The 27,098-nt window shown below is 34.1% G+C and overlaps 1 long non-coding RNA gene across 1 annotated transcript in view; it reads right to left on the bottom strand.

Annotated features, from left to right (window-relative positions):
• Positions 1 to 1,823: 1,823 nt before the first annotated feature.
• The window catches only part of LOC107514709, a 44,915-nt gene continuing 19,640 nt past the window's right edge, over positions 1,824 to 27,098 (bottom strand). The window contains exons 2-3 of the long non-coding RNA XR_001597852.2: positions 6,127 to 7,412; positions 1,824 to 2,288 (exon numbers count right to left, since the gene is read on the bottom strand). This is a non-coding gene — a long non-coding RNA (uncharacterized LOC107514709). The remainder of the gene's footprint in view (positions 2,289 to 6,126; positions 7,413 to 27,098) is intronic.

Below are 27,098 nucleotides of genomic sequence, written 5' to 3'. Positions count from 1 at the left end.
TTTTATGACCCGTTTGTCACACTATTTTTAACTTCTAAAGCAAAAATAATAATTCATTCAACATTTATTTATTGTATAATGAATGATTACCGTGTACAGGACAGTGTTCTAGTGCTGAGTGCGATTCGAAGATGTTCATAAATTATGGCCCCTAAGCTAGGACTTTACAGTCTGGAGGAAAAGGAAAAATAATCATGCACAAATATAATGACGACAACATGTCAGTAGAAATTAATTAAGTGGTATGAGATACTGTAGTTTTAAAGGCAGAAATACAGTTTAGAAGATAAAGGGAAACTTTTTAGAGGGGTTGGCATTGTGACATAGATGGTTTAGAGTGACCAACAACTCAAGAGACAACTGGGTTTTAAGAAGGGTAAGATGAAGTGCATTCTATGGTTGAAAAACCTGAAGGAAAAAAAAAAAAGAACATAAACCTTAGAGGTGAAGGAAATAAGACATACATTCAAGGAATTACAAATGAAATAATCAGCTGAAGCTGGACATTTGTAAGAGATACAGGTAAGTAGAGGGTAGATGGGGGAGGGTCTTAAATGGCGGGCTAAATAGCTTGAATGTGTCCCCTAGCCGTTAGCTCCATTCATTTTTCAAGATATTGGAGATTGCTGGATATAAAGTAAATATAGATACCCTATGAGTAAGCAAAACGAATCAGTTTGTTTCACAAGGAAACTTTAAAAACTTTATGTATTCCAATAGAAATCATTCTCAAATATTCATAGCAAGTTGGCAAGATAATTTAATGTTTTATTTTTCCCAACAGCTAGATACTGATTTAACCAACACACACTACACAACAAATCTACCATAGGAGAGATAGAAGATGACTACTAAAGATAGCTATACCAGCCTTGCAAACCTCAGACTCTTCATTTTTCATCTACTATGGAAATATAGTGTTACATGTCTGTCTTTGTTTTTTGGTTTTTTTTTTTTTTTTGGTCTATCAAAATACATATATAGACCCATACATTTTCTCTGTACCAGCATAATCCTAATTGATTTTCATTATTAAAAGATCCTAAATGACAGCCGAATTATCAAGGCCTTCAAAGAAAGTATACATTGAACATAATATTACTTGATTGGCAAGTATTTTCTTCTTGCATGCTATTCCTTAATAAATGGTGATACAGGTATTCCATATTATATAGAGTTTTACATATTTTTGAGTGTCCATATATAGCAGAGTTAGTGCTAGACTTTTGAGGGAAAAAATTGTACATAAGATGTTACCCTGGTATTCTAAAGGCTTGCATTCTAGTACAGATGATTAAACACATACACATAGAAGTAAAATTACAGGCAGGATTGAAATAGAGGTCTCTAACTGGATTAAGTTAGGTTATTTTAACAGTAGCACTACTGACATTTTGAATCAGATCATTCTTAGTGGTTAGGAGCCCTCTTGTATATTGCAGGATTTTAGCAGCATCCTTGACTCTACCCACTAGATGCCAATAGCACCCTCCCAGTTGTGACAAGCAAAGATATCTCCAGATATTACCAACTGTTCCCTGAGAACTGAGTGAAAAATCATTTGTAGTTTTGAACCACTGTATTAGATGGAAAGTCCTATACACATCTTGCTAATGAAAATAACTTCTAGTTGGGGAAATCGAGTAAAGTCTATAGAGGGAAAGATGGCTAATATGAGTAGATTGAGAAGAGAGCATTTCAAGAGTACAGAATATAGTGAGAAATTGGCTACACATGATGGGAAGCTAAGTGTATGAGCATAAATTATATTCAAGAGTCATGTAGCATTCAGTGCTCTGGAGGTGGTTAGTAGAGAAAAACTGATAAAGTAAAAAGCAATCAATTATGGAGGTCCTTGATTATAAAATAAAGAGTATGGTTTGTTTGTTGTTGTTGTTGTTGTTGTTGTTGTTGTTGTTGTTTTGTAGGAATGCCATTTGAACATGAGGGTGAAATAAATAAAGCATCATTTTGAAATGTTAATATGTCAGTTCTGAGCAGAATGATTTGGACAAACAAGAAAGTATTGTAAGTCCGGGATTCGGTTAAGAACATAATTTGGCATAGACTGGAGGATATACTTACGGGAGCTGTATTTTCTAATGTGGGATTAGAAAGGAAAAACAAGTGAAGTAAACTCTATAACTTGCTTCTATGTTTGATCTCATAAATTGTTGTCGAAATTGCTTTCTCATAATGGGGTTGACACTTCATGATGGAGCTGACTGACAAATATGTCCAGATTCTATGACTCCATGAAGTGGAAAGTTGTAACTGATATTGCAGAGCTGTGAAAACAAAGACAGTGTTATTCTCAAAAACAACTCACTCTCCAATTGTATAGAAAGTAGGAAACTAAGAATTTAAGAATTTTTGTTGCAGAAAAGTATTCAATTTAAATTCCAAGTGCCGACACAGAAAAAGTGTTCACTACTTGTCTGCTGAATAAAGATCGCTAAAATTAATATTTATCCACATGAAGACTCTCATCACACAAACAGACTTCTGAAGGTCTCCTCATCTCTTGAGAGTTTTGATCTAAGCTTATCCTCAGAGCCCATTCGTGTCATGAAAAATTAGAACAGGACGTAATTCAATTTCATGTGACATGCAACTATAATACTAGAACCTCTGAAAACCCCATCTGAAGAATTAAAATGTATACTTAGTGAATTTGTTCTTGATTAGTAACTACACTGTTCATTTGCTCTGGAAAGATTTACTATCCCTGTGAACATTAAAATCTCTCATGTGCAAACGATATGAAATTAAAAATAGGGAGAAGAGGAAGCAACTGTCAAAAGAGAAAAAAAGTCCCAGTAAGTCGTCACCTCCCCCTCACCCCCACATCTTCCAGTCTTGCCCAAGTCACTTATGACTTAGATCCAAGAAAGGGGCACTTTCTGAAATCACAAAGACCTTCTATCCTTTACTATCAGGCTAGTATATTTATTTTAGAAATTCTTAAACTTACATTTTTGAGATTATGACACCAAAAAATTACAATGCACTCTAGAAGGTATAGATGCAGTGAAAGTAATAAGAGATTGATGGGTTAGGAAGAAATAAAAACCTAGGGAAATTGGTGGGACACAAAATTTAATCTTAGGCATAAGAATTTTGATTTCATTAAATCAGCAAATTCTAGTTTCATAAGAAGGGAATTAAATATTGGTGGAAATTCAAGAGAAGGTTTTTTTCCCCTGGCAGTTAGATATATAATAGATAATAATTGGAAGAAACTTGAATAAGTGAGATAAGTTAAGAGGCTGCTGCCGTAATCCAGATGTTGTTCATTCATCAAAAGCAGTTTATAAGTATCTACAGCATTAATGCCACTTTATTGGACATTAATTAATGCTCACTTGAACTAGGGCAGTGACTACAGAAATGGAAATGGTCCTACTGAATAGTAATAAAATGATTAAACCAGCTCAGTGCCCATTTCTTCTTGGGTGTTTTATTCCTACATTCACTAGACTTTACATATTTGAGACAAACTCAAAGTTTTAGGATGTTTTCTTAAAATAAATTGCATTAAGAATCATCTAATCCAAAATAAAATGCATTAAGGATTATGAACAACTTTGCTAATAGTTGCTGAGCAACTGCTTGTCAGTCTCTATCAAGATGACATACTTTCTAACTTAAACAGCACCAACTTGTAATGATGAGGCAGGGTGGGGCGGGAGATGGTGGGGATCAGTACTACTCCCTCCACGTTTTATCAAAAGCTCTCTTTCTGTTAGTCACCAGAGAATTGGAATCCATTCCAGTCCTGCAAGAATGCTTTTAGTGAGTCGTGTCGTCATTAAAAGAAATGAATGAACAGAACAGCCATGATTATTGATCATTTCTGCCCCTGTGGCTTTAGACTATAAGTGGTTTTCAAGGGTGCCAAAAGCTAATTCCAATTTTTTTTTTTCTTAATTTGGTCTGCAGCATTTGGACACAACTCATTCTAACTACATCTGATCTGTTCTTTCAGGCCATTTGGAGTGACTGTTAATGAATGAAGGAATTGTGTTTGAATGCCTCTGTAATCCTTCTACATAACTTAAAATTTATATTGAGCTAAATGAAAGACAAAAAACCTAGATTGTTAGAAAACAAAATTTTAGTTCCATTTCTGACTTTAGCTTCAAGTGTGGATCTCAAAAAATCTAAAAGATCCAAGAAATCTAAAAATGTGGTTAAGAAAAAAATCTCTCAAGCTTTCTCCTACCTTATCAACATAATATTCATCACTTAGAATTTTTAAAGTGATATTAATTACAATTACATGTTTTTGGTATTTTATAAAACGCAATGATGTAAATGAGTTTTACTTCTTTTTAGAAGGATAAGATATATAAATGTAATCAGTGATCAAATTTGTCAATTTTAAATACTTGATAAACAAACATATATCTATCGATCTATACAGTAATATATGATCTTTTTATAATGAATTGACCATGGGCTCTGTTTTTTTTTTTTTTCCTTATTCTCACATTTGGCAAGCTTCTGTTGATCCATCTATTATGTGTTTAGTGTAGTATAAGGGGCTTGGCACATGGAAGTGTAGAAGACAGAGATCCCCATTCACAAGAAGCTGACAGTCTAATGGAGGAAACAATAAAATTGGTACATGCAGAAAATGTAAAAAATACTACCATAGAGATGAGCACTTAGAGTACATGTCAGAGTAAGGATTTTGTATTGAAGTGTTTATTCTTTTTCCAGTAAACTTAAAATCCTGACAAAAATCTCAGAAGTTGCCTATGAAAAATGGCAACGTGAACACGTGACTTTTTTAACAGTTCAATATCCTACAAAACCCACCACATTTTATTTTAGGAGTATCTTTCTGAGTCAAAATTGTTGTATTTTTCCTCTACTGTTTCTCTCCCAATTCTCCCCTAAATAAGTCTAGAAGTATTTCTTTTCTTTGGCTGGTAAATATGATTTATCTGCTTTTGGAAGAAAAAAAAAAAGAAGCACTGAAAAACCTGTGGTGTTTTCTGCTTCAGTAAATGGGTCACACTTTGTCAAATACTGAATATATTAAGCTTTTGTGAAGTTCTGTTTTTCTCAAATACTAGGTTGCTGCATTGGATATCAAAGGGTAATTTATTTTGTTCTAAGTAGGCTTTTAGACAGTTCATTTTTTTTTTTACCTCAAATCATGAATACTTCAAAAAAGATAACTCAGAGATAAATTAGAATGTTTAAAGGAGAATATTGATTTTCACTTATATTTGGCAATTGCACGCTGCCTTTCATATTTGTAGATGATTATTGCAAACTGAGATCAGTAAGATATCTGATTTGTTAATTTTCTGGTGGCAGTGATAAATTCGAGGTGATCCATCCCTGAGAAAAATGTCCCTGTCAAAAAGTAGCTTCAACCAACAAAAAGATGAAAAGTTGCGATTCTCATAGGGACTAAACCTAGAGCACAGGCACCAACAAATATAACTACATACAAGTAAAGGTAGAAAATATGTATAATCAAGAATATGCCATTCACAGTCAATTTCTTAAATGTTTTAAATTTGATCTGAATATTTATTTTTTTGATTATAAACTATTTTTCAAAATCGTTTATGCTATAACCTTATTTGTTAGGATGAATTAATGTCATTCCATTAAACTTCTCAACTAAAATGATAAAATACAACATTTACACTTTCAAATTCAAGAAATATTTTTGTTCTAATAAAGTGCCTAGCATAATGTCTGGAATATCATAAGTGGTCATTAAATGTTTTCTTTCTCCTTTTCTCTATGACATTTATCATGACAAATTATTTTAAGATAGCTTAATTCTCATCTCATACTAAGATGTTACCTAAGTGCCACATAATACACTCTGTTCCAAAGATCATTTGGTATTAAAGTAATATTTACTCATTATTAGGTATGTTAAAGTTTATTTTAAATCACCAGTTTTTATTGGCCACACTCACATTATTTGGCCAATCTTTTCACAACATAGTTATTCCTGTTTTCTGTTAGAACATTTTATCATTTTATGCTAAAAAAAAAAAAAAAAGGAAAGTGGAACTGTTAAAGGAATAAATGGGCATGTAAGTGGGCACTAAAAGCTTCATCTTGGAACCACCTATTACCTTCTAGTTTTACCTCTATTTCCATGTCTCTTTCAAATCCTGTAATTACATCTCAAGAGAGTTTCATAGTCTTCGAAAGAGTTATTAGTTGGGTACTCTTGTTGAATGATTTACGGCTTTCTTCTCTTCTCTAGTTTCAATCAAATGACCACTTTTAAGGAGGGGAAAAAAAAAAAAACCATCTGAGACAAACTCAGAATCCAGATTCACATTTTGACAATTTGAACTTTCCCCAAAACCATCATCCTAGATTCAAGTCTTCATAGCCTCATACTTAAGTTTTTGATGAAAACAAATTACTAGCTTACCTCTCTGCCTCCAATCTCCTCTCACCCAATTGCCCTACTGATAAAAAGCCTTCAATGCATTTCTGCCATATTATTCCCAGTTTAAAATCTTAAATAATCTTCTATTTCTATCAAACAAAATTCTCCAGTTTGACATTCAGGGCCAATACTAACTCATTTTTGATAGCGCTGATATATTATTTGCCACAAATCAATAGACAGCCCTGTACACAGTCACAAGCACATATATTTGATATTTAAATTTGTCTCAGCCACCACTTTTTTGAAAATACTTTCTGAATCTTCCCACTTGTCCCTAATGTCAGTTAGGTACCCCTTCCTTCCCAGAGTACCTCTGGCATATCCATCAGAGAATGGAACATACTGTGTTGTCATTTTTTGCTTATTTGTTTGCATTCTGTATTAGGATATAAGTTTCTTGTGGGGAGAAACATGTCCTACTAATCTTTATAGTTCCAAATCCTACCAAAGAATCGGTATGTAGGAAATGCTCAAAAATGATTATTAAATCGACATTTCCTGAATTAGGGATTGTGTCTCTAATGCCAGAAACTTACTGATGTGTCTCTTCTAGGTAAAATGATGCCTTTCTCTCTTTTTCTAGCTTTGTCTTTCTTCTACCTCCTAAACTTGGATTGAATTTAACTTCTTTGGAAATAGTCAGATATTCATCAAAGAAAGGGAGAGATGTGTCTTGGGGCTCCCAATGTGAAACTTAAAAGAACTTGTTTCTAGCAATGCTGCCTCTCACTAAGGAGCCTAAAAAGCTACAGTCAAGAAAGAAATAGGCAGTATATGCAGAATTCCGAAATTCTGACATATGGCTTCAGCACTCAACATGGCCCCTAGAAACATGCATCGAATTCCATAATATCATTATTTGAAACAGTTTATGTCCTCCATGTATAGAGCCCCAGTTCTTCGTTCCCTACTCACATCTCTTGCCACCGTCTCCTGGTCACTCTCTTCTCTGGCCCAATGTCTGAGGACTCTGAAGACAGAAAAACCAGTCCATTGGTATCTGTTCAATGCTTCCTCATTTCAGGCATAAATTCAAAACTTACTCTGCTTTGTAAGCATATACCACACTGTTGCCATAATACAACCTTTTATTGCACCTGAGAAATTTCCCAAGAAGCCTTTCTTAATTCAATTATGTACCACTGGTTTGGTTTTAGGTACATTCCTCCAAAGATAATCTTATCACCACGGAAGACATTGGAGCCTCCAGTAGCTGGAGCTGGGGACCTTCACCAGAAAGCAGTCATTCATCTATATTTTCGCTCTTTCATTCTTGAAATCAATTTCAATCCAAGTATGAGCTTCAGTAACCAGACCCTATCATACATCTGTAAAATTTGAAAATAAACAAGCATCTAAAATACTTGCATGTTTATATTTCTTTCTACTACCCTGATTTCTTGCTAGCTCAATAATGCTTAACAACTAAATCAAGAGACAGGAATAAGACAATAAAAATAATGGAACTTTTCAATCACCATCTCATTTTATAGACCATTATATCAGTATATAGTTTCGCTATTACTTTGAGTTAATAGGAGCTAATTTTAAAATTTCCTACTGAGTGTTTTTAAATGTGTATTGACCCACAAACCTGTAAATGGTTGAAAATACTATGTGAGAGAAACCATTAACTCAGGTGTAGAGATACGGAACTACTACAAGATTATATTTGACAAAGCAAGATCTGTAAAAATGTATTTCCATTGACAGTAAGTAAAAATAATGTAGAATCCTACAAGGAAATTTGAAATTTATTGGATAAGACTTTCCAGAGAAGTAAGTTTTCAGTATTCCCTTTATCTTCATTTTCAAACACATTCATCTTTATTCACAGATTAGATGTGCTGTACTTGAAAATTCAGCTCTATAACATCCTAGTATTATTATTGATCAGTCAGTTTAAGAACATATAAACTTCTTTAAAACAAATGTAGACCTAATGCCCCAGAGCCTATTTGCCCAAAAGCCTTAGTAAACTCCCAGAAGTCACTTCTAGGATTTGATTTTTTTTTAAAGGTTGTGTTTTCTCACAGAAAGGTCAATTCTTCCCAAGGCATGTCTCTATTAAATGAATGCTGAATGGTGTATCTTTCCTGATTAGTGAGACTGGAGTCTTGTTTTTCTTCTCTTTGCCACAAAATAAAAAACTTAAGTCATGTCAATATTTAGTTCTCAATTATATATTGGGCATGCAAGTAGTGTAAGCAGATATACTAAATAAAGGACTGCAAAGCTGCCTTGAAATGCTGTATTGCTTAAATGATGCTTGAGGCATGGTTCCTTTCCTGTTTGGAAACAGTGAGAACTGCTGTATTATGTTTGTAAATGCATTTTTCACTTGGTTTCCTGGTGGGAAATGTGAACTTTTGTTGACTTTGGACATTCAGATGAGAAAAGTTTAGATAACAATACATAAGTGAAAAAAATCACACATGCCTTGTTGAAGAACCACAAATGACTTCTATTTTCTCTGTAATTCTGGCTATAAGTAGGACAGTAAGGACAATATTACCTCTATGATTTCAAAGACACAAAATTGTTGGGTTGATTAGAACAGCTTCAGAATTAGTAGCTAAGCTATTTTCCCATCTTTGTTGTTTTTACATATCAGACTTGACTGCTTGTGCTGATTATACAGAATAAAAGAAAATCTATATAAAAACTGAAAAGCTTATGTACTTTTTACCTACTAGTCCTTGAGCTCACAAAAAAATTATACTGCATTTGCCTGTTTTCAAAACACCATGACACAGTTTTCAAAAGAATCTGAAATTATAAAAAAAGGTAAGCAAAAATCCCTGGTGGTCTAGACTAAGAACCAAATGAACTGAACACAATACATACAATATGCATACAATATGTGCTAAGAGAATTCGTAAATGAGAGCAATCCTTGAGGAATGGAGAAGTCCAAGAAGGCTAGCAGAGGTGGAGCTTAGACAAGTAGAAAGGAAAATGAAGCATTTCAGACATGCAGTTTGTTCAATGGAATGAAGTTGGACCCATATTGTTTGGGAACAATAAGTAAAGTAACTGAGTTGGAAAAAGGATCCATTTATGGAATTGAAGAGATGTGTAGGGACCCACTTGTGGGGTCCTTGGAGCTATGGAGTTTAGACTGCAGGGAGACATTTATTCGACATATAAATAAGTGTCTGCTATTTGAGAAATGTTGTAGTGGGCACTAAACATATCTCTGAAAAAGGCATTTGAGCTTCAGGGGAGGGTAAAGGAGATAAATTTGACTGAATAATACAGAGTAGATTGCAATGAGGATAGACCAGTTTAAATCATATTGAAGTGAAGGAGATGCATGTGAGAGCTGTTATGAAGGAAAAAGAAATTGAACTGAATGGCTTATAATGTGGGAAGAGAAATAGAAAGTTTAGCAGATAAGTCTGTCGACTATCAGAGGAGATTGTGCTCTGCTTGAGGATTTAAAGAGTGCAATGCATTTCTGATGCTAACAACCCAAGTTAGGTCAAACTTCACAGATTAAAGGCACAGTCCCCCACAAGAGTACCCTCATTTCATACACCAGCCGTGAGCTCTAGGGTTCCCAGAACACCCACACTTAGGGCCAGCTGGCTACAAATTTAGGGGTTCTCTCAGGTTTTATAATTCTTCAGAGCGATTCACAGAATTCAGGAAAGCTAATGTTTTATCATGAAGGAAAAAATCAAGACCAGCCAAATGAAGAAACATATAGGGAAAGATCTGGAAGCTTCTCAAACATGAAGCTCCTTTGTCCCTAAGGGGTATCACTCTCTCAGCATATCAATGTGTATCGCTGGCCAAAAAACTGAAGGAAGTAAGCATCATCGTACAGAATTTTCATGGAGTTACAATACAGAAGCACGATTGATCTAATCATTGGCTATGAAATTGAACTCAATTGCCAGTCCCTTCCCTTGCACAAAGGCCAGGCTGATATCACAGGATTCAAAGCCCTAAACCACTAATCATATGACTGATCTCTCTGGCAGGGTTAGTTGCCATCCTGATTCCTTTTGTTAGCAAAAGCTATCCACAGGCAGGCACTCCATGACTCATCTCATTAGCATAAATTCAGGTGTGGCCCAAGAGACCCACCATAAATAACAAAAACATTCCTATCATTTGAGAAATCCAAAGATTTAGAGGATCCCTCCCCAAAACCAGAGACAAAAGTCAAATTTTTTGTTACATAGCAGAATGAATTTGAAGTAAGTCTAGGATCTTTCAGGTGAAATCTCGCAACAGACTTGAAATTCTGAAACAAGCTGGAGATAGAAAGAGAAAATAGGACTACAGATGTGACTTTGACCACAAAGTGAAAGGTCATATGGTATAGTTCAGTGTTCATAGCTACTCAGCAAGGGCTACAGTTGGGGGCCAAGTCTTTGACAAATGGATACACATGGGAAAGAAACTCAAACACATATAGCATATTTTTCAAAAGAAATCAACACTTAGCCTGATACTAACATTAACTTGAATAGAAACCATTCTTTTTGCATCTTCTCTCTTCACTAGATATCTAAAATATATCTTTTACAACCATATAAAACGATCCCTAACAATAAAATGTGATTAAAAATATGTAAAACCAAAATTGACATAGCAGTTACTTGAGTACTTCATTCTTATGAGACAAATTCAAAAATGATGAGGTCAGCGTTATTAATGCTCCCTTTATTTGAAAAGTCCCACAGTGGGTCATTGGGAGTTATAGTAAATGGTAAGTGGCATTACTTTTTTTCTACCTCCTGGTTCTTCAGCCCATATAGTTTTCCTATTTAGACCTATGACTTAGTGCATGTAATACATCCTGAAGTATGGCAACCCATCTTTGCACAGTATTGCCATCAAGCTAGTACTCCATTAGGAGTTTATTCCAGCATTCTGTGATGCCAGCTGCCTCTAAATGGTGTAGTATGTGATTCAATCTGTGGATCCTGTGGTTATTGGTCCATTACTATACTGACTTTGTTCTGAATTGGTTTCCCTGTTGGATGATGTTATAAGGGATTCAATGCCTATGGATCAAACTTTTAGTATACTTCTAAATAGTGGTGCTGACTAAAGCTCTGTGGGAAGGAAAGTGAAACCAGTAAGTGTATCCATATTCATAATAAGTATCCCTGTGAGGGTGAACTCCTGACTCTTTCAATAGGGCAAACCCAGTGTAAATGAATTGTTAACAAGTGTTCACTTGGTATCTGTTGCAGAAAGACTGAACCTTCAAAAGTGGCAGTAGCTGTCTTGGTAATTGGGAATCCATGCTATCGGACCAATGTATAACTCCTATCTTTGCTATATGACCGCTCTGTTCATGTGCCCATTATGGCAGTTCTGGGGTAATCAATGACAAAGGCAAGCTAAAGCCAAATATTTTTGTCTAGTTATTCAGTAATTTTGCAGTAGGAGATGATTTCCGGCTGGCACGGACTTATAATACAAAACTCTTCAAACTCTGTGTCTCTCCCATATGTCTTTCCACATGTTTCTACTCCAGACAACCGTATCTTCCTTACTCTAATCCTGTTCTTTTCCAGTCCTAGGCCATTGGTTTCTGCTTGAGAGTCTGCATATATTTTTACCTCGGGCCTTTCTTCCTTCCCCAGAAAGCAGAAACCATGTGCACTGCTTGCAGCCCCACTCATTGGGAAGGATTTCACTCTCCATTGAATTTCTAAGCCTCTCCTGAGTGTTACAATAATTTAGCCAACATCGATTTTCTGCTTACATCCACGTATCAAACTGACCTATCCATAAGCCCAACTCAGACTTTTTTCCTTCTTCATCTGGTCATATGGAACCCCCATTCATCAGGCTATAGGTGTAAACTGATAGAGGAGCACTGATGCAACTGTGATGGGTAACATGCTTATGTGTTAGGCTCATGCCCTCTGGTCCTCTTCTGGTTCATCCAGGATCCAGGATATACTATTTCCATTTTATGATGGAATGCTGATGAGCCTGTTCAACTTTATGACTTGGCAGTTCCAAAAGAGCCCAATTTATAATGAATAGTTCTGAATGCATGCTCATTTGTTACCCCACGGACAAGGGTTTTGTTCTGTCTGTTCCAGGGCTCAGTAATACAGTAGGGGTGGTTCCTCAGAATGCATATACGTCTCTGCTACAGACAGCATAGTCTTGCTCCAGAAACCCAGAGACCTATGTTGTAATTTTTCCCACTAGGTCTTATAAACTCTACACTGCATCATTACCCACCACTGACATCTACTACACCATAAAATCTACCACAAAGACTAGAGGAAACTTTACGGTCTATATTTGCTCTATTGTTGCAGTATCCTTCTTGTTTGAATGCCCATCTCCTTAGTAAGTGGGTTTCATATCAGAAAATTTGTTCAGGTCCAGGGACTGAGTAAGTGATCATGCCTTTTATAAAGGTGACTTCCTTCAGACTAATGATTTCACATTTACTTTCCTCTGTGTGTAAATGTTAAGCAGCTCCCTTATAGACTGCTATCTATTTTGACCCTAGAGACATCACTAACCATCCCCACAATTCCTTGCAAGTCTACATGCCTGTCCTCCATCATTTCCCATGCTATAGTCTTAAATCCCATGTTCCAAGAAAAGAAATCCAATTCAATGCATTGTTGCATATTCAGATTTACATTCTGGCCTAATTGGTCAAGCAAACTCAAAATCCAATCTTAGAGGCATTCCTTTGGATCCAGCTAGCATGTGCTAACTCCTTTTTGTAGTTCCTTTGAATATATTCTTTTTCCTCCATTATAAGGCTCAGCTTGTCTCCAGCCAAGTTATATTGAGATTTAACCCTAGCAGCCAGGAGAGGTAGTAGGGCGACTCCTGGAAGGAATTCTATTGCCTTGCAGGGGAGATACCATTACAGTTTCTGCACTAATAGGAAACATGCTATCTCTTATTAGAAAGAGATAGTTTCTCTTGAAGGGAGATCTAAGCATCACAACTCCATAACTACCACATTTCATTTAATCTTTAAGAGGTTTTATTGTGTCCACTTTGCAATGCTAAAATTTAGCACAGAAACACCAACTAACTTCACAGAACCACACATCTTACAAGTAGCAGAGCTAGAATGTTAACTGAATTCAGCCTGGTTTCAGAAGCCATGGTGCCTCTCCAGTAACAGACTATAATACTATAATTACTAACTATGTACCTCTAGTTCACCATAAGAACTTTGGTAAGAATAGTTGCTGCCTTAAATGTACAAGATATACATAGGAAAATTTTCAATTAAAATTTATTAAATATTACTAATGAAATAAGTCATTTGGTAGAATAATGTTCTATAGTCATTAGTAGAATAAATGAAAATTAAAAAAAGTAATTTCCAAAGCAGGTAAGAAGGAATGAGTAAAAGACATGAGAATAGAAGCAAACTTCTCAAGGTATAAATTTTAACACAATTTTGACTTTCAAATCATATAACTATACAGTTATTTTTAATTTTTTTTTTTAATTTAAAAAATCGGGCAAAGAAAAAGGCTATATGTGAAGTCTGGAGGACAGAATAGAATGATAGAATGACTGTGGCAAGCATTTTTCTAAGTGATTCATAATTATTATATTTTTGATTCTTAAAACAAACTTTGCACAAATAATTTCATATTAAAGAGACTGGAAGTCTAAATGCAAAATGACTGACTTTGATTAAACTTTCAATATTTCTAAAAGAGTAAATTAACAAAATTTAGCTCACTTACTCTTCACCATTATAAAAAAAAAGGAAAAAAAAGACCAAGTTCCTAAGGACAGAGACAATGTTAGGTTAAATGCGCTACTGAAAATGAAATAGCATAAAACAAAACAGACAAAAAACTCTGTCCTGATACAGGTTATGTTCTAGTTGGAAAGACCAACAATAGATGAATAAAAATATAAACAAATAAATTAATTAAGGCATTAGAGAAAGAACTAGACAGGTGAAAAAAAATTATGATCAGTTATACAGATGTCAGCAAATGTCTACTAAAAAAGCTGCAACTTTTTGAGTGGCTAGGTATACCTCAAAAGGCTTATCCACATTAAGATCAGTAATTGTTTAACAGAAAAATGTCAGGTGAAAATTAAAATATTTTCAAAATTCCTTTAAAAACCATCTTATTCCTTGAAAACTGGCCACATTAAGCATGTGTCTTAAAAAAAGTTCCATGTATAAAGGCAGACTGAATCCTAGAACTTCTAGGTAACTAGATGACCACCGTATAAGAGAAAGTTGTTTCCCAAAGGTACAGCCTCTGAGGCTACTGGGTTCAAAATAGTGTCTCACAAGTAGTGGAGTCAAAATTTGTTGATTGATTTGATTCAGGAGCATCTATAGGAAATATTTGCCTTCAAAAATATTATAATTGCTAAAAGAACATCATTACTCACTATTGTGACTTTCTACTCACGTTCAAATTCCTTCTTAATTTTGAAAACTCACAATTCGATATGAAACTTAATGAGAATCTTCGAAAGAAAAAAGAAATAAATGCAAATTGATTTAAAATAGTGCTAAATTTTCTTTAAAAAATGACAATTTGGAGAAGTTAAGATTTATGGCTTAATTTTTAACTTTAATCATGTAGGATTCTTGGAAATCAAAAGGTTGGGCAAAACAATAAAATTTTCTAATAATTTTTAGGAAATATGTGGAAATTAATGATTATCTAGTGTCTAGACATAGACAAACACTTCTTCATACAAATTCAATTTTATTTGTACTTCTATAAGTTATTAGCATTCATTTGGATACAGTTTTGTTGTTAAATTGCTTTACTTAATGAGGTGTGCTATGAACATGATATTGCTGACACTAGATACTCAAAATAGATAAAAAATAAGAGACTTCTTCAGTTAATAAGCTTTCAGAACAAAATAAATTAACATTCTTCTTAATTTGTATTTTTAATATTTAATTCTAATCACATAGTCTGGCTGTCTAACATATTAAAATAAATGTGGTTTGTTAGATATTGGAATGTTATAAAGCACTGATGCAAGAAAAATATTCAGAGGTAATTACTTTAATAATAAGTAGTGTTTTAGAAAGAAGATCATCAAAAATAAGATGATGGCTGAGACAAAGAAATAGATAACCTGGATGAAAGCACAGCTCTACTTCAAAAATCAACACCCAGAATATATGCAGACAGCCACACTGGTCATTGAGAAGGCTGAAATTAGTCCATTTTTTCATGGATCGGTTTTTAAATTCAAGGTGTACAGACCTGTAGAGAGACTACAGTTTAAAATGTGGTATGGGATTAGTTTTACTGTTTCTAAGTTTAAGACAAAACTCAACACTTGTATATATATATATCTAAATAGATGTCATACATATATATTTTTAAATTCCAATCGTCCAATTATTTTCGGTGAAAATAATTGCTTCACATCTGTATCTACATTCTCATTTTTCTTGTTTTGAAATTGGCCTCAACTGGCATAAAGTTTTGGTTGTCATCTTCTTCCTATTTTCTGCATACATTAAAAAAAAAAAAAAAAACCTGACAGCTAGCTTACTCAATGAAATAACTTGTGCCTGATAATAGAACAGTCATTGTGACATTGATTGTTTTCGTAGGTTTGAATCTAGCTTAATAAAATAGATTTCTCTTGAATGTTTAAAAATTTTCTCCATTTAAGTTGAGAAAAGACGGAGGAAAGTTCCAATGGTGAATGCAGGGAGCTGGTCTACTATATACCTGGGATCAATAGTCTAACCAAACTTTGTAAAACATTTGACTCCAGTGAGCCTCAGACATCTCATTAATATGCCTCTCAGCAGGATTGTTCGGATCAAGCTAAAGGAAATATACATGTTTAATATATATAAGCTTATCATTCATATTTGGCCTTAGCAAATGCCAAGGATCCATTCTAGCATATGAGTCAAATTAATTAAATCACTCAATCATCTACAAATATTACAAAAATAGTTTAGGCTATGAATAGTTTAGAATGCAATAGCATTTTAAACATTTTTTCATCTCATAACTAAGATGCTGTTAAAACATTTTTACTCTAAGATCATCATATTCCATTTTTCCAGCTAACCATGCATTAATAATCCTTCCTTCAAACCAACACACGTGGCCATTGAGTTCAACATGAAATACTACAATAGTGTTATAATATAATCATATGTCCTAATCTTCCAGGAAGGCTTTAGAGCATTTTAAAGCAAACAATAAGCTTGGTCACATTCTTAGCTCATAAATATTTTGCACCTACAATTCTCACTTTCATACTATCCATTAATACTCAATGTTTCTGCTGCCGAATAGTTCAGGGGACACAGGAACATAAACATTTGTCTATAGTCAACTCCTTTCAGGAAGCAAATGCCATTTTTAGACAGAACCATAATTTATCCAACTCAGGATTCTGTCTCTTAACAGAAATAAAAAGTGACATTTGGAGGAAAAAAATGATTGTTGTACTTTATAATATACTTGGAACAGCCCTAAATGTCTTTTTCATAGACTTTAATGGATTGGTCAACTTTGAACTTATCCAACTGACATTATAAATGCTTGCAGAGATAAAACAACTAAGATGAACAGATTTAGGCCATTTATCCAATTCCTTTTTTGTTAGGTAATGTGTCCAGGCTATTATCAATCAATAACATCAAGGGATTCAGTGATTCCCAAAGAAAAAGAAGAGGGTATCTGACTTTGAGTATGGGAGTAGACAAAGTATGAAAAAGCGGCAATGTTGCTTATTACTTAATTAGTTTTTAGTTCTGATTTTTCATGTTTTAAATTTTGAATGAGATCTACCTATAATTGCTCCAATATGAGTAAAGAAGAAAGGCCAGCAGACTCTTTGCTAGGTAAAGTTCATCAAATATTAATATATACTTAATGTTTACAATGAGCCATGTACTGTTATCTGCAGTAATTCATTTAATCTTGATATTAAGCATATGAAATATATTATTGTTGTTGTTGTCGTTGTTATTTCCATTTTGAAGATGAGAAAACTTAGGTTCCTTCAGGTTAACTTGCTAAAGTTTATTAGCTTGCATGTCACAGACCTAAGTTTAAAACCAAGGTCACACTGCCTCTGGAGCCTGACATTTTAACACTAATACAAAATTCCAAGTCATGATTTTAAAACAAAGCAAAAACTTCATTGTACTCTTTGAAAAAAGAAAATCTGATGCTCATGATGATGCCCCCAACTACAGTGAAAATATTAGTAGACTAAGTGGACCTCATCTCACTATTCTTTTTGTCTAGATGTAGCCCAGATTGTCATTAATGATCATTATAATTTACATCCTACCCTGAAAGACCAAACAGAAAGTCACTGCAAAAGATGAGACTATTATCATTCCACAGATTCAGCCATTATATTTAATCAGAAGAAGTAAAAATAAAATTCCCTTGTCTTGTGAATTGTCACGTTAGGAATCTTTGGAAGCATTGTTATCCTTACCAATGAAGTTGAGAAAAGTAGTAGATTGTAAATCTATTCTGGTAATCATAGTGGCGGGTAAATTAACAGCTGAGTCAGCCTGATTGTTTATCACCAGAATTGATAGTGATGCCTATGCTTCCCACCCACCATCCCCACAGGCATGGGTGACTACAGGAAAGAGAGGTCACAACATGTTCAGTAAGCAAACACAGCAAACTGGCCTCAACTCTGACTTTGCACTTAATATGTCATTGTGGGCAAGTCATCATTTGGGACCCTCATTCTCTCGTCTAAAATGGGGCTAATGGTACTGTTGAAAAAAGCAAATGAAGTAATGTATCTTAAGGTGTCAAGCATCACTTCTGGGTTAAAATCCTTCTGACCTGAATCAAAATAAATGGGTGTATAAATTGACTTTGGTTTTTTTTTGTTGTTGTTCAAGATGATGAAACAGCCATGAGGTAGGCCGGTTAATCCAGCAAATGGAGAGATGACTCAACATATCATGTGGTAAAATGCTTGAGTAGAAAAAGCTCAAATAATGCTGTCTATATGTTTGCAAGTTTAAGGGAAGAGTTTATGCCATGGGTTTTTCTGGTACATCTTCCGATGGCAGTTGATATTCATAGTGATAGCTTTCCTCTAGTTCTTTGAGACACAAATTTGCATTATCTAGCAGAATACTGACCAGATGCAAAGAACACCTTTATTTAGAGTTATGTATACCAACGAATAAACACTAAGGGTTTCTTACAGCTAAAGAAAGCAAGATTATAGTGACTGTAGAAAGATAATAGTAAAGAGTGGGTGTAAGAAAAGTAGGAAGAAATGTGGATGAGTCAGAAATGCCTTTGTCTGACAGACATGAGACCTGATTCCTCAGTCAAATGCTGTAATAAATGGTATATGATTTTCTACAACTAATGTAATCTCTCTGGGCCACAGCTGCCTTATTTGAGAAATGAATGAAATGGACTCACTAGGTTGAGTCCCAAGGTCTCAAACATTCTATGATTCTATTAAGTTTTGGCAAAGAGCTGTTGTAAAATTAAATGTTACCAAACATAAATATTCACTCACTAAACAGCTAAGAAAAATTTCTTGAGCAACTATTAGATGCCAGACACCATTTTAGGAAGAGAGTTTACAGCAGAAAATAAGTCAAACAAGGTTCCTGTCCTCATGACCATTACATTCTAGAAGAGGAAACTGTAAAGAGAAACAGTAAACAAATAAAAAGCTATACTTTAGATTGCATTAGACTGCTTTACCTGTGGGGAGGAGATAATGTGGTGGTGGTACCTGTAACATTTGAATCCATAAAAATGTAAAGAATGGAAAGTCCTGAGCACTGGCGGGTGACAGGAACACGTGACTTTCCTATTCAGAGGTGCTCTGTTGGACCATACATGGGCTGTCCTGGTCTGCAAGACACAGTGATGTTGAGTGCTATTCTGCTCACTCTGAGAGCTCCATAAGCAGTGAGTTGAGGAATATTAATGCATTTCCATAATAGGTCTGGCTTATGATGTCAGAATCATCCTTCAACCTCATGCCCACCCTGCATCTCATCAATTCTTTCTGTATTTATCCATCCTTCCATGAATTCATTTAATCAATTATTTAATCAAATGACACTCATTGAGCCCCAATATGTATCAAATATTGTCCTATATTCTATGTTATTTTGCAGCATTCCCAAGGGGTTCATGAAACAGTGGTATAAATGAAAAAGTGCAGAGATAAGTGACTATGGAAAGGTAACAGCCAAAATAGGTCTCTAAGAGATTACTGAAAGAACACAGCAAAAAGTCCTCTTTTCCCTTCTCTATAATTGAAACTCTCCTTGGAACTTGTCTTGGATGCTGGTAATAGGGACATAATCATTTTTCCTGATTATCATAGCTAAATATGATTTTTTAAAAAAGAATATGACCCATTTGACAAATTCCTAGATCTAAAACACTTTTGAAAGACTTTACATCTAGAACACTTTTGAAAGATTAAACCCATATGGACATTTACCAATGTAACAGGGAAAAAAAAAATTTATGGGCATGACACTGTATCACTTAAACTGCTAGAGAAGGCACTAATTGCAGGACAGTTAGGCACACCTGAGTCTGAATGCTGGGTTGATTTACTATTGGCCAATGACTTCAGAAAGGTCCTAATCTTCTGGCCTCAGTCTGTTACAAGTTAATAGGATTTTAAAAATGATGTGTATGAAGTGCTTAACACGTTTGTAATAAAGTAAGCATTTAGAGATAATATTTTATTTACTCTCCCACAACAATGCTGGAAGTTGATCTGATTATTCCCACTTTACAGTTGAGAAAATTGAGGCTTACAGAATTTAAATACTTAGTGTCACCCAGACAGCAATACTGAGCTTATTAAAAAATGATGCTAAAGCCTGTATTTATTCTAACAGACCTCATTCTCTCCCCCAACAAAAAGCCATTATATAAGATTTTATGCTCTTCTTTTAACCCCAGTCTTAGAATAAGACTTGGGTTGGTCCTAAAAAAAATAAATAAATAAAGCCTATACAGATAGCAACCATATGTTACAGGCTTTCTCTCTAGCAAACTTCGAAAAACAAAATGCATAGAAAATCTTCAAGATTTCTTTTAGCTTCTTTCTAGTTCTTGCATATGACTCTGACAGGCTAAAGGTTATGTATGTTCATGTATCTAATCATATACCCATACCTATAGACCCAGTTGATTTGGTATCAAATTAGATAGTCCCCAAGAATAATTAGTTATCTCATCCTTTTGTCTTATCTCTGAGAAGGTTTATATTTTAGCCTTTTTCTTGAAAAATAGTTCTATGTATGTCTCCTTCCACGAGACTGATATTTTTCAAGAGGTGGGTGGAGGTTTCTCTTCACTAGACTTTGTATACCACGATACAGAAAAGTCTGGTGAACAATAAGTTCTGGAAAACAGGTTCATAATGAATGGTTGGATAGATGGAGGGGTGGATGGATGGATGAATAGATGGATGAAAAGAAAAATGAGTGAATATTAGAGAGCAGTCCAAGATACAATAACACGTCTCATCAGCAATTGCTTGATTTTTTTACAGGATTTACATGTCATTGATTGTTTTGATTTGTACTTTACTTCATTTGAAAAGGTATCATAGGTGACACATTTATACATTATTTAAAATATATTGTTCTTAAAAAGATGAGAAATGCAGTTACCATGCAAATACTTAAAACAGAACTAGTCAGTTTTTCCTATTCTCTCCCTCAGAGAGGTGACATAAGGCACGTTCTTCAGGGTTAAAACCCTATTGTCATGTATTCCCAAAGTAATTCTCAGGATGCTAACAGGTATATTAAAGGATGAGAAAGGATTCTGCTACTGTAGTTTTTCAAAATATGCCCACAAATTCTTTGGGGCTCTTCTCTTCAAAAACTAGAAATTAGGTCCTCTCCCCCTGAGTACAGGTTGTACTTAGTGACTTGTTTTTATTAATGTATAACTTCTTAAACAAGGTCATAAAAGGCATTAGGAGAAAAAAAGGATTGCATTCCTCCTTCCTCTCTCTCAGATCAATTGTTCTGGGAGAAGCCAGCTGCCATGTCATGAAGACGTTCAAGTAGCCCTCTGGAGAGCTCTGCATGGTAAGGAACATAGACCTCAGGCTGGTAAGTGGGTGAGCCAAGTTGGAAGTATCCTCTAGGGCCAGGAAGCTTTTAGGCAACTGAAGCCACAGAAAACATCCTGTTTTAAATTAAAATATAGTTGGCATACAATTTTATGTTGGTTTCAGGTGTAGAACATAGTGATTCAACATTTATTTATCTTACAACGTGATCACCACACTAAGTCTCAAAACCATATATCACCATACAAAGTTATTACACTATTATTGACAATATTCCCTTTCACCTTTTCACCCACCCCTCCAACCATCTCCCCTCTGGCAACCATCAGCTTATTCTTTGTTCTAAGAGTCTGTTTTTATTTTCTTTTGTTTGTTTCTTTTGGTTTTTAAAAATTCCACATTTAAGTGAAATTACACATCATTGCCTTTCTCTGACTTACTTCACTTAGCACAATACCCTCTAGGTCCATCCATGTTGTCGCAAATGGCAGGATTTCATTCTTCTTTATTTCTGAGTAATATTCCATTCCATACATACATACATACATACATACATACATACATACATACATAATCATCTTCTTTATCCATTTATCTATCGATGGACACCTAGGTTGATTATATATCTTGGCTACTGTAAATAATGCTACAGTGAACATAGGGGTACATATATCTTTTCAAATTAGTCTTTGTTTTCTTCGAACAAGTACTCAGAAGTGGAATTGCTGGGTTGTATAGTTGTTCTATTTTTAGTTTCTTGAGAAATCCCCATACAGTTTTCCATAGTGGCTGCACCAATTTCCAGTCTCACCAACAGTGAGGAGGATTCCCATTTCTCTACAGCCTCGCCATCACTTTTTATTTATTGACTTTTTGATAATCGCCATTCTGACTGGTATAAGGTGCTATTTCATTGTGGTTTTGATTTGCATTTCCCCGATGATTAGTAATATTGAGAATCTTTTCATATGTCTGTTGGCCATCTGTATGTCTTCTGTACAGTGAAGGAAACCATCAACAAAATAAAAAGACAACATACTGAATGGGAGAAAATATTTGCAAGTGATGTATCTGATTAGCAGTTGATATCCAAATGCACAAGGATGTCATACAACTCAATAACAAAAATATAAATAATCCAATCAAAAAATGGGCAGAGGATCTGAAGAGACATTTCTCTAAAGAAGGCATTCAGCCAATGTCTTGACTGCAAACCCATTAGGCTCCTACTCAGAAACAATACAGCTACGCTACCCTCAATTTCTTGACCCAGAGAAATTGTGAGATTTTTTTTTGTTCTTTTAAGCTGCTAAAATTTGAAACAGTTTGTTACAAAGCAACAGAAGACTAATAAAATTATTAAATAGAAATAAAATTGTTAAATACATCAAGGAAAATCTTTTCTTAGCCATGATAGAGATCTATGACTTTTTCCCTAGAACTTTAATAGAATTCGTCAACTACTACAGGAAAGCTATAGTTTTTAAAGTTTTTCTGTTTTCAAAATATTTGATCTGAATTATCCAAGACTAGTGGTCCTCAGAACATATTCTGAGAAAAACTATTTTAAAGCATACTCTCCTCTTACTGTTAGAACTGACTGCTTGGAGATTCATAAGCTTTCTTCTGTCTTTGAAGGGTTATTGGCTTAAACTAGCCAAAGTTAACTCAACAAATAATTCATTAATCCTTTTCTAGTTCCACTGAGCACGTTTAAAAACCTACCTAAAATCAGTGACTAGCCAGTTTTAGAGAATATTAAAATAGCATAAATGATAATTATGAAGCCTATAATCTACATAATGCAAGATTTTAAGGACTTGAAATCAAATATATTATAATCGTGACAACATGAATATTACATGCATTAGAAATAATCTTGAAAAGATATTCACAAATATAAATAAGCTACATAAAAGCGGTAGTTAGAAAGATTACACATTTTATTTGTTTTGTTTTTCAAAATGTCTATAGTGTTTATAATTTTAGTTCAAAAGAAAAAAAGATATTTCTTAATAAGCTCTGAGAAAACTCTGCTATCACCTCTTAGAGTAAACCACTAATAATACATATACACATTTAACTACACAGGTAAAACAGGAAATCATTCTTATTTTAGCGTACAGAAAGATACAGAGTTTTAAAATCCTCCACTTCTATCCTCTACCCAGACTAAGTGCTAATAAAAGTTTGGTGTGTATCCATCCTATTGGTCTCATCCTTTTGTAGTTTTATGTTTATAAATTATATATTTATGTAGAGATAAAACCATAACTATCTTTTATAACTAAAGTTATTAAAAGGTTTTTAGATCTTTCTATATTAATACATACATATCTACTTCATATGAACTGACAGATTTGTAACACATACTTGCTCAGATAGCTTATGCAAATGTACAAGTATTTTTTAGAAATAGTTCGTAGAAGTAAAATTTCATGGACAAAAAGTTTATGCATTTTAAATGTCAATAAATAATTTCAAATTGCTTTCTAAAAGTGCCCTTCTGTTTAAAATTCCACGAAGAAAACTTATTTCCCATATCTTCCAATACCATTAAAACCCTTTTCCTTTTTGCCTACATAATAAACAAAAATTTAGAACTTGTTTTAATTTGCTCTTCCTGGATTCTCAAAGAGAATCACATGCCATTGACTATTTGTATCTGGGTTCTATGAACTGCCTATGAACCATTATGATACCTTAGGAACTGAAGATGCAAAATTGACCAACACAGAAACCAAATTATTGCAGTCTTGGAATTTACATTCTCATAGGGAGAAGGGAAACACTAAAATGCACATAAGTAACATATGTAAGTATGTCTGGTACTCTGGAGGAAAATAACATAGTAAAGGAGACTTGGTAGGGCCATTTTTTCTAATGGGATGATTTCTGACAGAATTTTGGTAGTGCTTGAAATATCATAATGGTAAATATTTGGCTATAAATAAAGCAACAAATATTTTTATGTTAGCTTTTTAAAACCATGTTTAGGGGATTTACCATCAGAAAAAAAAATTAATTTGCATGAGGTCCATGTTGCCTCTCTAACATTTTATAAGTTCTAAATTTTGTGTCTTACCTAAGAAGTCTTCCTCATCACCAGATCATTATTAAAAGAAAACTCTTAGTTTTTCTAATGCTTTCAGAGTTTTTTTTAAAAGTAAAATTCATTTAGCTCTTTAATCTATCCTAAATTAATTCAGTAAATATGCATATAACCCTCCTTGCTATTCCAACATAATTTATTGAATAGTTCATCATTTCACCTCTAAATTTAAATACTAAATTCTCACAAATATTCATAGAACTGTTTTTTAACTCTGTATTTGTACTAATGTAAATTTGCTTAGATTGTTATAGCTATGATATGCTTTGAGAACTCGCAAGAAATGTTTTCTTTCTTGTTATCCTTTACAAAAAGTATCCAGGCTATTCTTGGGATTCTTTACTTTTATATAAACTTTAGAGACTCAGTGTATCAAGTCTTAGGTAGGAATTGCATTTAGTTCAAAGATCAATTTGGAGTAAATCATTACCCATATTTTTATTTCTTCAATTGGTTATTGGTCTTTGCACAATTTCTGTTTCTTCTTGAGTCAATATCAGCGAGTTTCAATTCTAAAAAGTCATCCATTTTGTGTAGATTTTTAAATGCATTGGCAAAAAATTGTACAGAATTTCTCACACAGTTTAATCTCCCCTGAATCTGTATTTATATCTTCTTTCAATGTTTAATAAAATTTATTTCCATATTCTCTTTTTCTCGATGAAGTATTCCCAAGTCTTGTTTATTTCATTCATTTTTTTTTTAAACAGGTTTTGTTTCTCTTGGTTTTTACATTCATTAGTTTTTATCTGAATTAATTTCCTTTTTCTTATTTTTATAGGTTTATTTTATTGTGCTATATGTTCCAACCTTTTAAAAAAATTTTTGTGAAATTTTCGGAAAATTCCCAGGTTAATTTCCCAGCTCACAAATATGCTCTGTAGTTGTGCCTATTTTACATCCAGTTCCTCTATTGTAGTTTTAATTTCAATGAACATTTAATGTCCCAAATTTCTACTTTATTCATTTTTATAACCATAACATTCTTTTTGTAACTCCCCTTAACTGTACTGATTATGCTTATCCGAAGGTTTTTCCTCTTTTCTCAATACTCTATTTTGTCAGATGTTATTTGGACATATGTTTATTTTGGTGACTCTCACACTGTTAATTACCTCTGAGAATTGCTTGGCGATTCTTGCTGATTCATATATTTGGCTATTTGATCATATTTAAATTAGACAACCCCTGACTACTTTGATGACCACATCTTGCCCTTTATGCTAATTGGAGATAAGTGGGCACGGCTATGGTGATTTTGAGATGTGAGTTAAATTGTCTCATGAATAGAGGCAATTCTGTCTTTTTTGGAGAACAATAGCTATTTGGTATTTTGCCTTGATTTCATAATTCTGTTCTGGTATTCTTCTTTGTCCTGTGATCAAATAACACCCAAAGCATTGCTCGATTGAGTAGAGGGGAAAGGGGAGAGGGCAATTGCTCTAGGTGCACAAGATGCAGCTCAGTCATGAAATCGTCTTGACCAATGCTCCATGTTCTTCCTAACCGCTTATGTTCATTATATCAAGTCAGGATTATTCAGGAAGTATCACTACCACCTTAGGAATATTCTTATCATGTTTTATATTTTGTTTTCCGGTGGTTCTACTCTTCAAAAATCTATTCATATTTGCTTTTTATCTTTCAGGAGTTTTATGATAGTTCTGGCTATTTCATGACATTCTGTATAGTGTTTCCATAGTCATGGACTTATTCATTAAATAAATGAATCTTCTTTTTTCTTTTCATTGGCTTTTAGAGGGAAAGGTGAGTAAGCATATGTTCTCAATCTGTTTATTTTGGTACAGTCTCCCTATTACTGATAGTTTTCATGGGAAAAAAAATTGAACTTCACCATATCAATGATGAAGAATGTCGACTCATCTTCTCGTGATTCCGAGTTCCTGAAGCACAGCTGATCTAATCAACTCTCCTTGTCCTGATTCTATTCTCATCCAGCAGTATTTTGCATGTGGTCTGGCTTCCCACATAGGTCTTCCAGAAGGAAACAATGCATAAATGATATAGTTTGAATGTTCTAATCTCTATAGTGGCAACTGCTTGTAAGTAAGGAAGTAGACAATCTAGTTAAAACTTCATTCTCTTAATTTTGTTTAATGTGCCTCCAACCCTACAGATGGAGCATCTTGTGACTTGTAAGCAAATTCAAGTTCCCAAAATCCAAGATTTAATGTCAAACCTTAAAGTGCAGTGATCAGATGTCTGGACTTTGGCACCAGGCTATCTGAGTTTCAGTTCTGGCTCCACCTTTTGAGAACAGTAACATCTTGTCGTCTCAGCTTCCCCATCTAAGAAAGTAATTTGCCATATAGACAACATTTTATAAGTGTTGACAAAAAACATCACAAATAAAATTCACATAAGCCCTGTTATCCAAAGTAAACCCACAAGATGTTGCTTGTTTTTTTTTTTTTTTTTAAAAGAGGTTTTACCATGTGAAACAAAGTTAAGCGGGTATATTTAATTCATTGCTTCTCAG

The sequence above is a fragment of the Rousettus aegyptiacus genome, unplaced genomic scaffold (genome assembly GCF_014176215.1).
Source record: "Rousettus aegyptiacus isolate mRouAeg1 unplaced genomic scaffold, mRouAeg1.p scaffold_m13_p_1, whole genome shotgun sequence".
NCBI classification, from domain to species: Eukaryota; Metazoa; Chordata; class Mammalia; order Chiroptera; family Pteropodidae; genus Rousettus; species Rousettus aegyptiacus.
The sequence above is the reverse complement of the archived record's forward strand: the minus strand, read 5'-3'. Positions and strand labels throughout refer to the sequence as shown.